This window comes from Adiantum capillus-veneris, chromosome 10 (assembly GCF_014529385.1).
Source record: "Adiantum capillus-veneris isolate H3 chromosome 10, ASM1452938v2, whole genome shotgun sequence".
NCBI classification, from domain to species: Eukaryota; Viridiplantae; Streptophyta; class Polypodiopsida; order Polypodiales; family Pteridaceae; genus Adiantum; species Adiantum capillus-veneris.
In genome coordinates this window covers 46,518,444-46,535,154 of record NC_140940.1, presented here as the reverse complement: position 1 = coordinate 46,535,154, position 16,711 = coordinate 46,518,444, and positions in this window count along the sequence as shown.

Here is a 16,711-nt window from a genome sequence, read left to right as displayed (position 1 = left end):
CTACAGGTTACAGGTTACAGGTTACAGGTACAAGTACAGGTACAGGTACAGGTACAGGTGATTCACAGAGGTACAGGTAGCTGGAGTACAGTGATATACTAGCAGTGATGTCACTTGCAGTTGTTGTGGGTATGCATCACTTGGCGCCTATTTGAGCGCATTGTCTGCTGGATTGTACGTTACTTGTGGAAAATGCCATTGTATGCATTTGTGGAGCCATACTTGGTTGTATTTGGCAGTCCCAACCATTTCTGAGACTTGATCTGGAAGATAGTCATTTCTGAGACTTGACTATATGCGATTTGCATTAGCCTTCGTGTGAGGGTCGATAGCGTGAGGTTTTTATTGAGCTGGGGGATTCTCAAATGTGGAGATCCTTTCGGTGATACAGGTAGCTGGAGCACCCTTTTTGTGACCTCTCCATAGGCTATGTACTAGTGAGTCCTACTTGATGCTCGGGTTCTATTGTTGACAGTTTATGCATACATATACAGTCTATATTTTGGGTTCCTACTGCTCTATTTATGGGGAAACTCTGCCAAAATCTTTCCAAGTTATGATGGCTGGTTTTTTGGTCTTTTGAGCCATTTATGTTGTTATGCTGCTGAAACTTTGGCAAAATCAGAGGTTAAGTCAGGTGTGCCTTCTTGGGAGCTTCATGGTTGGCTTTAATGGATGATCAAAATGGCCCTCAATTCACTCCATTTCATTTAACTCAAAGAATCCAGATAAATGTTCATGTATCCAGGAAGATTTTTTTCCAGCAGTGCATAGTCTTTATGTTCGGGCCAAGAAGATTACGAGAGATCTTGGAATGTCTTTTGCCTGTTGTAATTCCGATGATCAACTATGAAAACTCATTTGATGTGCATGTGTTTTTCCTTATCTAAAGTTGAGCTCCATTGAAGTTTCTGGGGATTAGGTAGTCAAAAGTTTTGGGTTCTTGCACGTGTGTTCAAAGGGGTTCTCAAAGCATTGTAACTTGGGTAGCCATGGATTTCTCTTATCCGGAGTTTCATGGAAGAAGTGATGAAGATGTGGAAGATTTTTTGGAAAAGATGGAGGTTCCCTGCATTAGAAACCAGATTCATGACCCTGCACAGATGTTACGTCTTCTCCAAATTTGTTTGAAGAGTGATGCACGAGTCTGGTCCAAAACATTTGAAGAGGAGTTGCGTGCAGCGGATCCAGCTGTAAAATTGTGTTGGGACAATCTAAGGCATGGGTTGGCAGTGGAGTTTGTGAAGATAGAAGATCCTGACAAAGTGTGGCAAGAAGTACAAGGTTTGGTGCAAAAGGAAGGTGAGCCAGTAGATGCGTACATATGTAAGTTCTCATTGGCATGGGAGCGGATGTGCAAGGCCTTAGCACCACAGGTACCCCCGCCTGACATGATGAAGAAGGACAGGTTCTTGGTTGGTCTTTGGGAGAATATACGTTGGAGAGTGGAGCTAAAGAAGCCTAGGACATATGAAGATGCACTAGAGGTAGCAAGGAACAAAGAGTGGAAGTTGAGGAAAATGAGCCAGTTAGGGGTGGAGTCTTTGCCCATGAGGTCTGAATTTCAACCTATAGAGTCTTTACAAGGTCGCATGTCAGGGGTTCATCATGAACCAGTGGTTCCTGTTACTACTCAGGTTATGCCAGCAGTGTTCACTACATCGGTGCAAGATGATGGGCTAAGGCAAGACATGAGGCAAGTGGTAGATTTGATGAAGAATCTCAGCTTAAACATGCTAGGTCAAGTGGGAAATAATCGAGGTCGAGGGAGGTTTGCAAATCAGCAAGGAGGTGAAGAAAGGCCTAGGAATGGTGTTGAACAAAGCAATGGTAGGTTTTGGAGGCAGACGCCCACATGTTATAATTGTGGAGAGTTGGGTCACATCAGCCCGCAATGTGATAAGCCACCAAGGATGGGGGGATACATGTATCCATTGCCAAGACAGGTGCTAACTAGGTCAAATGATTATGGCATCGAAATTAAGGGAGACGAAGGAACCAGTGGACTGACCCAGGAGGAAAAGGGAAAGACAAAAGTGCTAAGTGTAGTCACCTTGGAGAAGGCATCAAAGCTAGAGGATACATTAGTGATGCCTATTGGGAAGAGGACCAAAGAGGATAAGGAAGGATGAAGTGCCCCAGGTCCTAGTAAGAAGAAAGGAAAGAGCCATGAAGACGAGGATGTCAAGGCCAAGAGGAAAAGGAGATCTCGTCGAAAGTTTCATGTTTCAGATTTTCCACTAGGGGATGGGCAATTAAGCTATGACTTGAAGGAGGATCTGACGAGCAGGAAGGCAGATGTTACTTTTGGGCAGCTTGTAGAGATGGTGCCTAAGCTAAAGCGACAGTGGAAGAGGATGGTTAACCCAATGGAGAAAGAGCCAGAGAGAGGTTCAGTAAAGGTGTTGGCAATGGATGAGCTACCAGACATTTGTCCAATAGTAGATGTGTGGCATAAAAGGAAAAATTTGGTACAAGGTTATGTGGATGGTGGAGCCCAAATATGCGTCATAACACACTCATGCGTTGAGAAGATGGGTCTCACAGTGGCTGGGGTGTCAGGTTTTCGGATCAGATTGGCAAACCATCAAAAAGTAAAATGCTTGGGTGTTGTAAAGAGCTTAGAAGTGGAGGCATATGATGCAAAGGCAGTGGTTTATTTTCATGTGATGCCAACAGGGTTGGGAGCATATCGTATTATACTGGGCAAACCATGGTTATGTGCAGTGGGAGCTGTTCAAGATTGGCGACATGGTACGATTAGCCTCTATGGAAAGACAGGTACCAAGAAGCTTTATAATATGGACACAAGGAAACGATTAGAGGAGCTTTATGAAGATGAGGATGAGTCTAGTGATGAAGACTCTTCCACGGTGACAGATGAGGAAAGTGATAGCACTACCAGTAGTGATGAGGATGCTGATGTTGTATTTCTTTTGATGGACAAAGAAATCCAAGAGTTTGGTTTAGTTGCATTTGCGAATGAGGTTGAAGATGAAAGTGAAGGGCCTTATGAAGTGATTGAAGGGCTGATGCAAACCTGTTGAGATGTCGAGCTCTACACCTTGAGCTGGCATCCACTACGGGTCTTGGCCGCTTACGGCATTTACTCACTGGCGCGTTAGGTGACCGACACGGAGGATCTCTGCCAGTGATTCTACAGCTGGACTACACTTATAGTGCCAGCCTAGTACGCTTCTAGCGAGTTCACACTTAGTGACCGCATGTACATATGTGCTACTTTTCAGCTTTAGCACTTAGTCATTTTGTACTCTCTTTTATGTAAAGAAGAAGAAGAAGCTTTCCATCTCTGTGTGCTTTGTGCTTGTCTTGTGTAGCTCTCTTGCATCCTCATTCTTTACATGGTATCAGAGCCTGGTGCAGGCAAGAGAGGCTAAGAGAGCAAGAGCATCACAATCCCTTCGTTCGCAATCCACGACCAGATGCCAAAGGCGCCTCGCGCAGCGAAAAAAATTTTAGGGGTTTTTCGCACAAGTTTCTGAACAGGTCTCCAAAGTGCAGTATACAGATATTTACTGTACAAGTATAGTGGTTGTATGTACGCTTGATTGTGGACACTCGTTGAGTGTAGAAAGCGTTACAAGAACCACGATAGTAGGTTCAACAGATTTGCAGGTTTTTGCAGATTGCAGCTATTTTGTCTTAGTGCTTCAAGATGTCTGACGGTTTTAGTCATATTGTTACTGAGAAGCTTGAGAAAAATAACTACCCTGCATGGAAGTTCAGAATAACAAATTTTCTAAAAGGAAAAGGTTATTGGGACTATGTAGAAGGAGACAATGAAAAGGAACCAGAGATTCCCGATGCAAATGCTACAGCAGAACAAAGAAAAGCTTTGAGGGACTGGCAACAAGGCCAAAGCAAAGTGATGTATTGGCTTTCTATGAGCATCACAGATGGCATGATGGGCTATCTACAGGATGCTGAAACCCCCGCCATTGCATAGAAAAACTTAGGCAGAGTGTTCGAGGTGAACACCAAGGCCAGGAAGCTTCAACTAAAGTCAGAGCTAAATCAGGTTAAGAGGAAAAACCTCTCCATCAATGATTATGCTTTGAAGATCAAGAGTATCATTGAGGCTCTTGGATATATTAAAGTCTCAGTGGAAGACGATGACATTGTCCGTGCATGCTTGGATGGTCTAGGAGATGAGTATGTACATTTTAGGTCTTCCATGAATACAAGAGACGACATCCCCGTGCTCCAAGATTTGATTTCTATGCTTATTCTTGAGGAGAAGAACCTTGACACATCTTCTTCTCATGGCAGAAATAATTCTGAATAGGCCTTCTATTCTAACTCCAACAGAGGTAGAGGTAGAGGTCGTGGTCGAGGCCCAAGGGGTTGCAGGGGCCAATTTCTGGAAGGTCAATCAAATCAAAACAATACAGGTGGCAGGGGAAACCAGTCTCAAGGCAGGGGGAGTCAAAGAGGTCGTGGTGCAGGATCAAGCAGGCAGCAACATACTCCAGATAGTAGAGAATGTTGGACTTGTGGTGAAAGAGGTCACATGTCACGTGACTGTCCAAAGGGAAAAGCAAGTAGAAAGAGAGAACAGGGCAACTATGCATCTACTAGCAAAGATGCAGATGACAGCAAAAACGAGCGCATGTTTGTTATGCAACATGTAATGAATACAATGACTGCAGAGAATTCCACCCAAGATGATGTTTGGTATGTGGATTCAGGTGCCTCTAATCACATGACGTCTCGTGGAGAGTGGTTTAGAGATATGCGCAAACCAGATGTGTCAGGCTATGTGCAGAGAGGAGATGACACAGCTCACCCCATTGCTCATGTAGGGGACATACCTCTAAATACGAAGAGTGGGAAATCAAAGTACTTAGCAGATGTACTTTATGTCCCAAACATTACAAAGAATCTTGTTTCTGTTGGACAAATGGTTGACCAGGGTTTGCAGGTTCGCTTCAATCCAAATGGCTGTTATGTAGAAGATTTCCAGAATGGCTGTAAGCTGATCACAGAGGGCAAATGTGTGGGCAGAATGTTTACGCTGAATGTAGACATGCCTGAGGTAAAAGCTGCATTATTTGCACAGGGCACAGGTGTTGTGGCTGATGTTGACATTTGGCACAAACGCATTGGCCATGTCAATGAGCAGAGATTGCACAGCATGCAATCAAAACAGATTGTAAAAGGTTTGCCCAAATTCAAGGTGGATGGTATGCATAAAGTGTGTGCAGCATGCCAGTTTGGAAAACAGTCAAAGGGCTCATTTCCACATGAGCGCAATGTATGTAAAAAGCCACTTGAGGTGGTGCACACAGATGTTTGGGGTCCAACCGATACTGCAAGTATACATGGTTGCAGGTATTATGTCTCTTTCATTGATGACCATACAAGGAAAGTATGGGTCTACTTCATGCGTAGCAAAAGTGAAGTGTTTGGTCACTTTCAAGACTTCAAAGTCATGATTGAGAAGGAGACAGATATGCAAATCAAGACATTGAGGTCAGATGGAGGGGGAGAGTACTTCTCCAATGATTTTTCAGATTTTCTGCGAATGCATGGTATACACAGGCAGTTTACATGCAGATATACTCCACAGCAGAATGGGGTCGCAGAAAGGAAAAACAGGCACATTGCAGAGGTTGCACGTGCATTGATGAATGAGAAGAGCATGCCTCATCATTTCTGGGCTGAAGCTGTAAATACAGCTGTGTACATTATGAACAGGACACCTACAGCTGCGGTGCATGATGTAACACCTGAGGAAAAGTTTACAGGTACAAAGCCTGATTTGGCACACTTGAAAGTGTTTGGCTGCATAGCTTACGTGCATGTACCAGATGAGTTGCGTAGGAAATTGGATCCTAAAGTAGAGAAATGTATTCTTGTGGGATATTCCCTTGAACAAAAGGGGTACAGGTGCTACAATCCTACTACACGAGAATTACGAGTGAGCAGAGATGTAGTCTTTGATGAGATGAGCAGCTGGTACAGTAATGCACATGGCACTATTGGGGCTGATGTAAAAGATGATGTGGTTGTACAAAATGTGAGGCCACAGTCACAGGTTTTGAGTGGACCACAAGAGTCCTCTTCTCGTGGCTCTGTTGAGAAACCATGGAATGGTAGACTACGTACGTAGGTTACTCCACCAACAGGTACAGGGAATGTATCACGAAAAGGAAAGGAAAAGGTTGATGAACCTCCCTTTATGGTTGATGCATCATCAGGTTTTTCACATGTAGACATGGATTCAGATGGTTCTGAACAAAGTCCTTATGAGGAATTTGGAATTCCGGCTGTCAGGACACCTGGTGTAAGGAAAGTACAAGAAGATGCTAGAGGGCAAAGGAGTGACCCAGGACCGCGAAGATCTAATAGAGTCAAAAATCCAGTTCAGAAATTGACTTATGATGGGTATCTAGCGCATCACCAAGCCTACATGGCTAAGGTGATACAGGATGTGGATCCCACATGTTTTGAGGATGCAGTTGGAAATGTGCATTGGGATGATGCAATGAATGAAGAGATGGCTGCATTGGAAGCAAATGACACATGGGAGTTGGTGCCATTGCCAAGTGGCAAGAAAGCTATTGGCTGTAAATGGGTGTATAAAACCAAGCATAAGGCTGATGGTAACATTGAGCGTCACAAGGCAAGGCTGGTCGCAAAGGGTTATGCACAGACGTATGGCATAGACTATGAGGAGACCTTTGCTCCAGTGGCAAAGATGACGACAGTGAGAGCTGTCATAGCAGTGGCTGCATCTAGAGGATGGATTATGCATCAAATGGATGTAAAGAATGCCTTCTTGAATGGTGAGTTGCAAGAGGAAGTGTATATGGATCAACCACCTGGTTATGTCGATCCAGGTTACCCAGATTATGTATGCAGACTTCTCAAAGCTTTGTATGGTTTGAAGCAGGGCTCTAGAGCATGGTATGACAGGATTGCCAAGTATCTTGTCAGTATTGGTTTTAGGAGAGCTCATCCTGATCATTCACTCTATGTACATGAGAGTGATGTGGGGATTGTGGTCATTACCATATATGTAGATGACCTTATTATTGTTGGTGACAATGCTATGGAGATTGACCATGTGAAGGGTCTTCTCAAACAGGAGTTTAAAATGAAAGATTTAGGCGAGTTGCGCTACTTTCTTGGCATTGAAGTGATCAGGACTCCAGAGGGTGTATGGCTATCACAGAGACAATATGCTTTGGACATGTTGTGAAAGTATGGTATGGCTGATTGTAAGCCAATTTCTATTCCCTTGGATGTGAATGCAAAGCTGAGTGCAGAGAAGGGTGATGTTGTTGAGGATGTCAACATGTACAGGAAGATTGTGGGTAGTCTAATCTACTTGACTATCATGAGGCCAGACTTGAGCTACACAGTAGGCTTGGAGAGTCAGTTCATGCAACTTCCGAGGAAGCCACATTTGGATGGAGTACGACGCACACTTAGGTATGTGCAAGGTACTCTTGACTACGCATTGTTCTATGCAGCAGATGCACCATTAGCATTGTATGGGTATACAGATGCAGATTGGGCAGGTAGCATTGTTGATAGGAGATCTACAAGTGGCTTCATGTTCTCTTTTGGGAGTGCTGCTGTTACTTGGAGCAGCAAAAAGAAGCCTACGATTGCTTTATCGAGCACAGAGGCCGAGTACAGAGGTGCAGCAGTTGCGGCGTGCGAGGTAGCTTGGCTACGCACATTACTTGAGGACTTGGGAGTGCAGGTGGACCAGCAGATTTTCATCCATTGTGACCACCTCAGCAGCATGCAGTTGGCTAGGAACCCAGTGTTCCATGCCAAGACCAAACACATAGAGGTCCATTACCACTACGTTCGAGAGCGAGTGTTGGCGGGCGACATCGACTTGGTCTACGTCAGCACAGAGGAGCAGATAGCGGATATCTTTACCAAGGCCCTTGGAGCTGAGAAGCTTCGACGTTTCCGGACTATGCTTGGACTCTGCGACATGCAGAGCTCGAGGGGGAGTGTTGAGATGTCGAGCTCTACACCTTGAGCTGGCATCCACTACGGGTCTTGGCCGCTTACGGCATTTACTCACTGGCGCGTTAGGTGACATACACGGAGGATCTCTGCCAGTGATTCTACAGCTGGACTACACTTAAAGTGCCAGCCTAGTACGCTTCTAGCGAGTTCACACTTAGTGACCGCATGTACATATGTGCTACTTTTCAGCTTTAGCACTTAGTCATTTTGTACTCTCTTTTCTATAAAGAAGAAGAAGAGGCTTTCCATCTCTGTGTGCTTTGTGCTTGTCTTGTGTAGCTCTCTTGCATCCTCATTCTTTACCAAACCAAGGTTGAGTTGTCAAAGAAGCAGGAATTGATGACACAAATGATCAGTGGAGACCTCTCAGCTATGGAGAAGGATATATATTTGCACATGCTGGCTAGTTTTCCTGATTTGTTCATTACTTCATATGAAGAGATCAGAGGGTTCAAGGGCGAAGAGATTCATATAGAGCTGAAAGAAGGTGCTAAGCCAATGCGGCAAAGGCTAAGAAGGATGGGTCAAGAGTAAATGGAAGCCTTGCGAGAAGAGGTGGATAAGTTGTTGAAGGCAGGGTTCATAGTCCCTGTGGAGACCACAGAATGGGTGAGTCCAGTTGTAGTCAGTCCAAAGAAGGATGGGAAGTGGTAAATTTGTGTAGATTTTAAACCCTTAAACGCAGCAACTAAGAAGAACCCATATCCTCTTCCATTCATCGATCAGATCTTGGATTCAGTGGCAGGTTATGAGAGGTACAGTGTGTGTGATGGTTTTTCAGGCTATTTTCAATTGAAGATTGCTCTTAAAGACCGCACAAAGACCACTTTTATTACGCCATGGGGCTGCTATTGCTACATAGTATTGCCATTTGGGTTGTCAAATGGACCTTCCTTCTATCAAGAGAGAGCAAATTGGGTGTTGGAACCATTCATTGGTAGTTGTCTTAAAGCTTTTATGGATGACTTCTGTGTTTATAGCAGTAGGGCTGAACACCATGAGAAGCTGCAGATGGTATTGGCTCGATATGATGAATGTGGAGGACAACTAAATCCAAAGAAATGTCATCTAGCACAGCCAAGGGTGAAGTTATTGGGCCATATGGTGTCAGAAAATGGAATTGAGGCTGATCCATATAAGGTTAAGTCTATTATTCTTCTTCCATCACCTACGAGTACGAAGCAATTGGCAACTTTTATACACAAAGTGAAGTACATGGCATGGTTTATTCCATTGTCTTCGCAGCTTCTTTATCCATTACAGCAAGTGGCAAAGCATGATCCATTGCAATGGGATGACAAGTGTGAAGAAGTGTTTCAAGAGGTGAAAGAGGTGTTAGGGGGGTTGTTAGCCATGCAGGCTCCTGATTGGGAGAAAGTTTTTTATGTAAATCCATCAGTAGGGGATGATGCCATTGGAGCCATGCTATTGCAAAAGGGGAAGGGCAGCCATCGTATGAGGCCAGTGTATTGTGCAAGCCGAGTGAAGTTGGTAGCGAAGAGAAAGTTCTCGGAAGTAGAGCTAGTGATGGCCAGTGTAATATTTGCTTGTCGATAATTTCGTCATTACTTGCTACCACGGTCTTTTGTTTTCTTGACGAGTTATGCCTTTTTGCCACAATTAATTAATGTTACTAACATGTCAAATGTGGTGAAGAAATGGGTAATTGAGCTGCAAGAGTTTGAGTTCTCTTTTCTAGTGGAAGATAGTACAAGGGCTACCCTAGTTGATTTGTTGACCTACAAGGAGAATCCCCTTATTGTTAAGGAAGAGGTGGTGAGAAAGGTAGTTGAACAAGTGCCATAGATCAGCAATGCACATGTGTTGTTCTTTGATGGTTCATACAGAAAGAGCCATGATGCAACTTCAGGGGGTATAGCACTTTATGATCCAGAGGGGAAGCTAGTATGCAAGAGAGGGTTCAAATTGGATGCTCATAGTAACAATGAGGCTGAATATGCTACTCTGGAATCCGGATTACACATTTGTTTGAAGCATGGGGTTCGAAGGTTGAGCATAAAAGGTGATGCCTTGTTAGTGGTGAAGCAAGTGCTGGGTGTGTGGAAGAGCAAAAACACCTCATTGAAGGAAATGTGCTTCAGAATTAAAGGCCTATTAAAAAAGTTCGAAGCATGGATCATCAGACACATTGAACGTGCTCTAAATGGAGAGGCACATGAAGCAGCTCAAGGCATGATTGGGGAGCTATTTGTGTTGAGGAACACGTTACCTCTTTATCATGGCCGGGAAAGTTTGGCTCAAGAAGAGGAGTTTTTGCTAATAGGAATCATTCCAAAGGAGATTCAGAAGTCTAAGAAGTATGTCTTTGTGCGTAGAGCATACAGGTACAAATTGATTGGTGATGTCTTATACATGAAAGGGGCTGATCTCGTGTTGAGACGTGTACCTTGGGGGAGGAGATTTACAGAGTGTTGGAAGAGAATAATGAAGGCGCATGTGGTGGCCATTTTGCTCTAAAGATCACCTTGCATAAGATATTGCAAGAGGGGTATGTATGGCCTAGTTTGCACAAGGATGTTCACCATTGGTGTAGGTCTTGCAGGTGTCAAGCATTTGGGAAGAGAGTGTTGAAGCCAGAGCTACGAAAAACCATTATGGCGTTTGATGTGTTTGAAAAGTGGGGGATTGATGCAATAGGCCTGTTACCTATCACAAGCAGGGGCAAAAGCTATATCTTGACAGCAGTGGACTATCTCTCTAGATGGGCAGAGGCTATAGCAGTAAAACAGATCACTGCAAAGGATGTGGCAAAATTTGTGTATGATGAAATATGTTGCAAGTTTGGGGTGCCATTAGAGCTACTTTCAGATAAGGGGCCAGGATTTAGAGCTAAACTGCTAGACTTCTTATGCACAAAGATGAATATTAGGTACCAGCATACCACTCCTTATTACCCACAGTGTAATGGCTTAAATGAAAGATTCAATGGTGAGTTGGTACAAATTCTTTCTAAAGTGACAGAGCACCAAGGAAAGAATTGGGATTTGTAATTGCCTAGTGCATTATGGGCTTAGCGTACTTCGGTGAAGACAGGTACAGGGTTTACTCCATTTCATTTGGTGTATGGAAAGGAAGCACTATTGCATGTGGAGGTAGAGTTGCCTGCGGTCAAGATGTTAGAGAAGTTTCTTGGGCCGCCTAGTGATGCATTCAAAGAGAGGCTCTTGCAGTTACAAGAGGTCCAGTTGGATAGGATGAGCACATTGGAGCATTATGGGCAGATGCAGGATAAGGCTTTGGCAAAGATAAATGAAAAGGTTTTGCGCTACAACAATAAGCTGGACAGCACCTTCCTAAAGAAGTTTCAAATTAAGTGGGAAGGCCCTTTCAAGGTAGTGGAGTGTTTTCCAAATGGCACATATCAGCTGGCTAACCTATATGGTGTTCTACATAAGTCAAGGGTAAATGGATTGCGTCTTAAATTGTATCATGCTAGATTGATGATGGTGGAGCAAGATGAGTTGTCTGTGGATCAAGCAGTGTTGGTGAGGGATGAGGTGTTATGGAATTGATACCTTATTATTTATTGCAGCTGTGACAGGTGGAAAAGGCTTGACTGAGCTAAGCTATTGCAAAAGGATATCATATTTCATGTACATTTTATTATTCAAGTGCTCTTTATGAGCTTTGGCCATTTATGATCGGCCGGCCAGTTTGTACTCACTTTGACCATTCAAGAATCTATAAATTAAATAAGTGCAAGAGGGAAATGGTCACTCTTGCACGGGGGGAGATTGCACCGAGTGTCTGCATTGTTCTTCTCATCTCCTTCTCTTCTCTCTCGCCGTGCCGGCGTAGCACTCCGCTCTAGGAGGTGCGCCTACACATGCTCGCTTACTCTGTCTCGCTCTCTACCTCTCTCATGTGAGATTTGCTATGTCGTTTACGCGTACACGATGGCATAGGTATGGAGATCTATTGATTTATGGTCTGTAGCATGTTATTTTATGTATTTTGCAAGGCAGCCACGCTTCCGTCGATAGCAGTGGTATAAGAGCTGTGGCAACGCTCCAATCAATCCGACATGGAGAAGATTACTTACCCAAAGATAAGTGTTTTATGCATCGCGATCATTTATAATTAGCATCTTTAATAGTGGTTCATTAACAAGTAATTGTGGTTAAATGACCCGTAATTATGATAATGATAACTGAAAATCAGGAACGTTGTGATCGGCATGGAGACAAGAAGCCCCATTGTGCATGACGAGAAGGAGATATGCAACATGTAGAATAGTCAATCATAATCGTAGACCGCATGCCTCATGCATGCGACGCCAAATGCAACATACACACTACACACAAAGGAGAGAATCAGATACATGTGAGAGAGGACACACTTCAACATGAGGGATAATGCGCATGGGAAGCTAAGTGACGATTTGGAATCTTAATTAACAAGTTTCTTGTTTAATTTTTGTCTAATTATGGTTAACTAGGTAGAGAATTGCTTAACCACCTTACATTATCCTGTGCTTCTATATATATATATAATTAAATATAAAAAAAGACTACTAAATTTGTACCTCCAATGGGATTCAAACCCATGTCCCCCTGTATGAGACAGGTGCACTACCAGCTGTGCTATGGAAGTCTTTGCATATATTCAAGTGAAAGAGGAGCATGCACACGATGACAATGAAGGCAAGAGAACAAACCCTATGACCATAGTACCAATAATCACAGAGACAAACCACGCTTGAGGAAAACTTTAGGTGGCATAGGCACACCCATCAGACTGTGAGCATACCATCTAAGAGGGGACCTACTTAGGGCATAAGGACCACTTAAGGTGAATGAATAGATTCAAACTCATGGCGTGCTACAGGACATGTAGCACAATCGTAAGAAGAAGGGGACACTGTACTGGATGTGGAGAACTGAAATAGAGCTCGCAGTTCAAACCCAAAAAGCGTGAAGGAGATCCATACTATTGAGGGGGTGGGTATGGCTACCCTCGCATACCCTGCAGCTAACCAGCGCATACAGCAAATTGCTCATGCATTCAGCCCTGCGAGCCGCCAACCAACCTCACTTGCAGCTTATACTACTGCATGGGCACGCTATTTCTCTTTCTCTCTCGTCATCACTACCATAGGGTTCTCCTTCTCCTTCTCCTTCTCTGCCATACCCTATCCATTGGCTACCACCCACTACTCTGAGGTGCTAATCTATTTCCTTCTCTCTCTCAGTGCTAGCACCCCAGCACGCCACAGGCCTTAGGCGTCTCAGGTCTGTATCATGAGCTCGGGACTGCAGCCGTAGTACTCTCTCTCTCTCTCTCTCTCTCTCTCTCTCTCTCTCTCTCTCTCTCTCTCTCTCTCTCTCTCTCTCTCCTTTGCGGCTGGTGGCCACACGCTCACACACCTAGCAACCAACCACACACCTAGATCGTATCCCTCTCTCTCTCCCTCGTCAGTAGTTGACAACACTTACGCATTCACAACCGCCATTTCTTTTTTCTTCCCCAAGAACAACCCACTCCACTCTGCATGGCGATCACATCCAGTACCCGCTTCTCCTATGGTTTACGGTTTGCAACCCCGAGACCTTTTCCAAACTCCAGTTAACGACATCATGCAAGTTTAGTGCATGGTGGCTCGCCCTCCTCTGCTCACTACCCTTCTCAACAACCGCAATCACAAAACTGGTCTATAGCGTGGCGTCCTAACGAGCACTTCCCCACACAGTTGCCAACCACTCATGATATTTCATTTTAATTTTATTCTCACCTCAAGTTCACCCTCACCTCACGTTCACACAGCTTGCTGCCACTATTACCTGTGCTGCTTGCATGTGGGTTCCTCACAGAGAGCCCTACTACCAATAGCCACAGGTGTTTATATCTCTCCTGCTGTCATCCTGCAATGCACGCTCTCTCTTGTGGACCTTATATCGTGAGCCGGACACAAAAGAAAGGACAACACATGTAGAGTGCTCTATCCACAAAGACGATGGCTCAGAGGAGGAGAGTAAGGTGGAGGGGTAACCGTGCTCTAGCAAAAGCATGGTATGGGTGCAGAAAGTAAAGAGATCCTTGAAGAAGCCACCAAGCTCCACAAATCTCCCTCGACTGCATGTCGTCCACAACCACCCGCCAATCCCTCCCTCTTTCTCTCCTCCTTTTGCAGACACAACCGCTCCTCTTGTTCTAGTATCGCTACATCTTGTGGAGACAAGGCACCATTTGAGAACATTATGGAAACCACTTGCCTTGTTGATTGAGCACGCTCTTCAGCACACGGTACAACTTGTGGAAGTTCTTGCAGCGGGTTTTCACTCACTATCGGACATTGACGAAGATCTTTTCGTGCTCACCTCTCCGATTATCACGTGGTGTTCCACACGCCGACTGCTTCACAAGTGCTTCGATTACGTGTGTCGAATCATTATTTTCATGGCTCTCCACGACATTCGGATTTCTATTCTGCAGGATTACGCAGTCGGCAATGACATCTGCTGGGGTATCGAAGTCTGTCGCTACTTTCTCACTGGTCGCTCAATTACATATTATTTGGTACCCAACACTTTCCGCGCTTGGCATGAATATGTTGAAGGGCAACCAGAATTTCATGGCCTTCCAGACCTCGGCACACCTCGCCCCGAAAACATCGAGTGGGCTAAGGCAAAACTTTGCACAGGAGAAATCCGTGTCACCAATAAAATTCTTTACATTAACGCCTTTGACTTACTGCACTCGTCGATGGTGGAGACCACTCGGGCTCGTAAAGCACTCATCCTCAATCAACAGTGGGGATGTTTTCCTATTGTTATGTTTAAAGTTTGGGACAAGTCTGTCAAGCATAATGTCTATCAGTCTTTTCATTGTGTACCACCCGACCACTTCCACAATGTCTTTGGTAAAATTCTATGTAATAACCCCACAATATCCTCATCATGTATGATACTTATCAAAAACCACGTATGTCTGCGGATTTTCGCAATGTTTGCATTGGTAATCAATGGGATGTTCATTCACCCTATCTTTCTGACCATCTATCAGAACACAGAGCCGAAATCCACACACGTGAACACATTCCCGCTACCAATCTTACCCTTCCCGATGTTTGGTACGATGACCATAAAACTTATTTTTCTCGCCTCAAATATGGCCCGTGGCAGTCTCAAGAACCACAACACAACCGCTCTGACTGGAAAGAAATGACCCCAATTGCTCTAGGATACAACTGGGAAGCAGAAGTTCACCGTATCTTTGGTGATAAAAAACCCCTCTAATTTCTTTATTTATTCCTTACTTGTTATTTTTCTAGATTTTCTAGTCTATGCCTACACTACCCCCGACATAAAACTGCAATTTTCATCACAACGTCCCCTGCTCAACATAAAATCATCATCTCTTCTCCGACCGCCAAAGAGAACCAAAAATCTATATTCTCATCCCTAGTTCTAGCTCTACTTAACACATAATTTGTCATAATAAAGCCTTCTAGGCAAAGGCAGTTCAAGATCAAATTACTTTTGGGTTGTTTGTCCAATCAGTCACGATTCATATTCATAGACGTCTGTCAGTCCTCAATGTAATTTTGTCTCCCACATTGCACTATAAAATCCAATTAGATCTCCTAATTTACATTTTTTTCTGCCTTGTTCATGTTTTTTGTCTACCTATGCTATTTCCTTAGGACTACAACATTTTCTCACATTTCCATTTTCGCAGGGCTATGGCTAACTTTTAATTTGTGTTCCAGCTTCATTTAATTTATTTTGCGATTGTTGAATCAAAGTGCTAACATTGTCTGTGTAAATATATGATCGCACACTAATTTTGAATCGAATTCTCAACAGACAACATAGTCTTTTATTTTATTTCAAATTACTAACACAAAATTAACATATTTTGGAATTGTTAATTATACTATGGTGCAAGTTTGATAGTCGCAGTTCTCCTTAGCTTCTACAAATCTGTTTGACACGCCTCAGATGCAAGTTACGGTCATATCTCTCTCCACAAACACACTGGATCATATAATTTTGATGCAGTGTACCCTCAAGGTATGTACATTAACCTCACTCCCCTTTTCATAATTGCTTTACCGACAATGGCAACCCAACATCTCTTATGTCATCGCTAATACTTATAAAATGGAATCTCAGATACATCACTTTTATTTTTAAATTTCATTTCACTACATTATCTGCTCACTGAATACTCCATCAAATGCTTCGATCATGGACTCTAATTGTACTACAAGTACTTTTTGATGATTTGTCAATAAGCCCTCCAGCTACTCATGTGAGCCACGGTGTTTTGGGATAGTGTACAAAATTTGTAGGTGCCTTGATATACTGCACTGCGATATCAACATAGTAACTATTTTTATTTTCTCCTTTATGCATTGTCTACTCCATTGGTCACAAGCACACAGATCCGCCGATTTAGGCAGTGTGTCAATGCTCATCCAGTGCAGATTCGCCGATTTAGGCAGCACAACAACAAACTACAGATTCACACTTTTTTGAACTTATATCAAATATAGATTCGACGATTTAGGCAGTACATTGATAAATAACAAATTCATGATTTTTAAGCAATATCAAATGCAGATATGCCGATTTAGGCAGCATTAGTGCAGATTCGCCGATTTAGGCAGCACGTCTTATTGGTGTAGATTCGCCGATTTAGGCAACACCAATCACAAAATCATGCTGCAGTG